This window comes from Equus asinus, chromosome 1 (assembly GCF_041296235.1).
Source record: "Equus asinus isolate D_3611 breed Donkey chromosome 1, EquAss-T2T_v2, whole genome shotgun sequence".
Lineage (NCBI taxonomy): Eukaryota > Metazoa > Chordata > Mammalia > Perissodactyla > Equidae > Equus > Equus asinus.
Window position 1 is genome coordinate 200945761 of NC_091790.1, and position 3435 is coordinate 200949195.

General features: G+C 47.0%; 1 non-coding gene across 1 annotated transcript; it reads right to left on the bottom strand.

Annotated features, from left to right (window-relative positions):
* Positions 1 to 462: 462 nt before the first annotated feature.
* Positions 463 to 569, bottom strand: LOC123288366 (U6 spliceosomal RNA). Its single transcript, XR_006532042.1, has one exon. It is a non-coding gene; the product is annotated as a U6 spliceosomal RNA (small nuclear RNA).
* Positions 570 to 3435: the final 2866 nt, after the last annotated feature.

Consider the following 3435-nt stretch of genomic DNA (forward strand, 5'->3'; position numbering starts at 1 on the left):
TTTTTCTGCGATCCCTGTGTGTCTTAAGATATTTGTGAAACACAAGTGGCTTCCATCTGGTAATTTGTTTCTATTTCCCATCATGCAACTACATTCATTTTGAATATCAGTTTGTGCTAAGCCATTTAAGATCCAAGGAAAATAATCAGGAAATGTATTGCTTTTTGTAGCATGGTACAGTATTGTTCATATAATATTAAATTGTTTTTGAAAAATTACGAAAAAAGCTCATCCTAAGTTATTTGGAGTAGCTACTTCAGAGATTTATATAATGAAAGTGAAAGCAGCTGCTTTGGCTGGTCCGATGGTAGTGGGTTATCAGAACTTATTAACATTAGTGTCACTAAAGTTGGTATACAACCCCCCACTGCTAAATTTGACTGGCTTTTTACCATTTGATTTTATATCCAATTAAAAAGGTAACTTGGCAAAATATTCACTTGGGGGGGGAATAATCTTTTTTTTTAAATGGAATGCTTCACAAATTTGTGTGTGATCCTTGCACAGAGGCCATGCTAATCTTTTCTGTACCGTTCCAATTTTAGCATATGTGCTGCCCAGGTGAGCACAAGGGGCAGGGGGAACGTTCTTAATAAATACACTTACAACAACTAGGAATAACGTCATTCTTTTTCTAAGTTTAAGGACAACTGCGTAATCTCTTTTTTTACCAGAAATGGTCTTTTGCAGGTTTGATCCTCTCGTTCATACTTAGCCTAAATGCCAGACTTTTAGGATTGAAGTCTGGTTTCCTATGGCTTTGGGATTGAAGCATACCTCCCTGGTAATAGCCTCTGAAATGGGGCCAGCTCAGCGTCACCCTCAAGAGTTAAGCCTCCAGGCGGCAGCCTGGGAGAAAGAGGGCTGTCCAGGTGCCTGTTGGCTCAGAAAGGAGGGAGGTTTCAGGGCGCCGGGTACAATCTTGCCAGGAGGACCGAGGCTCTCCTTGCCGTCATGGTTATCTATTGCTAAGCTGCAAATGCTTGTCTCTGTGAGCATCTCTCAGTAGCTCACGCCTAAGCACTTTGCTTAGAGGAGTTTAGGAATGAGAGCTAAGGTGTGGGGCAAAAAGGGGAAAGTCCACAAAACTTTCTTCCACCCTGTTCTATCATATTTGCTTTAGTTTAAAATAGTGATGATAATAAAAATAATAACAAAGCCAGCATAATCTTTCTTAGAGAATGAGACTGGCCATCGGAGCAAAGTGAAGAAAATAACAAGGATGATATCGCTCCCAAAAGCTCCTGATTATGGAGGAAATAATAAATATGTGTATCTTTTTTCTTTTCCTTTTTCCTGCAGTGGTTCGTGGCTGAGTTACTGAAATAGAAATAGTCCGAGTCACTGGAAATACCACGTTAGATGATCCCTCATCTAAATCTCATCATAATTTCAATTGATAGACATGGTTACAGGAAATGGAAAATTAAATACCTGTATAATTGAGACAGCCTTCCCGTTGCTCCCCGAACCTCTTTGCCTCTTATATCTGAAGAGTGTTTTCTCAATTGCCTGGACCGCAGCCTCTGCTCCCACGTGTGTGTAGGACAACTGTTCCAGAGCCCAGCACAGCAGGAGCAGCATGCATGCCTCAGGGACCTGCACCCAGGTGTGTCGTTGCAGCCACGCTGCTTCTCCTCTGCATGGTCCCTTGGGGACTAATAACTGCATTGGTCTGGATATCAGATGCCTTGCTCTCCAGGGCCCAGAATGGAAATTAATCCCTTGGAGTACTTCCGGGGCCCACCTCTCTGACTCCATCACCACATCTCTGAACCCTTTGTATATTCTCCCCGCTCCCTGTCACTGTCCAGGCAGAGTCCCTTGTGCTGCCTTTATCCTGCTGCCTAGGGCCTCATGTTCTCATCAGCCACCCGCTTTTCTGGCTCCCCAACTAGAGAGTGAATGGCTCCCGAATTCTTTCATCCATGCATTCCTTGTGCTGAGCGCTCAAGCTCCCACTTCATAGGTACTCAGTGAGGGCTTTCGAAATGAATGAACAATTGAGTGAATAAACACTTAATAAAATTCACTGACTGTAATATACAAAATTTTCAAGGCCTCGGTAGGGAAGTCAGTTCCTAACGACTAAACTAAGCTGGAGGGCCCCTCTGGCAGCTGGAGCAAGTGGTAGAAGGTGCTGGTAAACGGTGGGATTAAGGGAGTGGGGAGGAAAGAAGGACTGAATGGAAACTGACACTCTGAGCAGCTGTCACAGAACACTTTGGTCGCGCCTCTCCCCGGGCTCCTGGCTGTGGTGCTCAGATGGTGTTGATAAGGCTCCCCTCCTGACCCCACTCTAATCAGAAGCAGCTCAGAAGCGCCTTCACTTCCTCCCCACAACTGGACGTGGAAGGCAGACCCTGACACTGTTCTCTGTCAGCCCGGAGCCTCAGCCAGGGGTCATTTCCAGAAACCGAGTGGGTCCCTGTTACCGCCTTTGCAAGCTACGCCTTTCCACGGGAGGGCTAAGTGAATAGCCCTGTGTCCCCCTGCTCTCGTGTTTGTTCCCAATAACTCGCTGCCCTTTATCTCTAGAATAGAAACCACTCCAAAACAGGACGAGTTGGTGTGTGTTCTGATTTTCAGCTCTGCTGCTCCGTGGAGGCTCCCCAATAGTTAAGCTCTCATGCGCCTTGTTTCCGAATCAGTTCTTTTTCCTTCTTTGCTTCTGACTCTGCAGAGTGGAATCGTGAGCTTCCTAAGGCACCGAGGAGTTAATAACAGAGGTCGTACTGGGAAAGGGATAAAGGTGGCCACAGAAAGCTGGATTCTTCGGTGGCTGCCCCACCGCCTCAGCGGCAGTATATCCTTGCTCTTGGTGAGGGATGCTTCTGAAGAAGGTGTGGGCGGACTCTGAGCATCGCTGCCTCGTGCAGCGCACTTATCAGTTCTCAGCCAGCTCCAGGCCCCAGGACAGGGACCACCCGCAGGAGCTGGGTGTAGGCCCAATCACACCACCACTGTCCCTTGTCAAAAAGATCCTGAGGGGCTGGCCCCGTGGCCGAGTGGTTAATTTCGCGCGCTCCGCTGCAGGTGGCCCAGTGTTTCGTTGGTTCGAATCCTGGGCGTGGACGTGGCACTGCTCATCAAGCCACGCTGTGGCAGCGTCCCACGTGCCACAACTAGAAGGACCCACAACGAAGAATATACAACTATGTACTGGGGGGCTTTGGGGAGAAAAAGGAAAAAAATAAAATCTTTAAAAAAAAAAAAAAAGATCCTGAGACAGTGGCTTGAAGAACAGGTGACTGATTTTGAGTAGCAGCTACCAGCCCCTCACCCCGGCCTCACAGCAGGCCAATCACCCTCCATCCGTCCATCCTCCCCAGGATTCCATCCAATCTTGTTTCATCCCTTCCCTCCCCAGATTATTGTGAAGCAAACCCAGACATCATATTTTCTTCAACTGAAAATATTTCAACATATAATTAC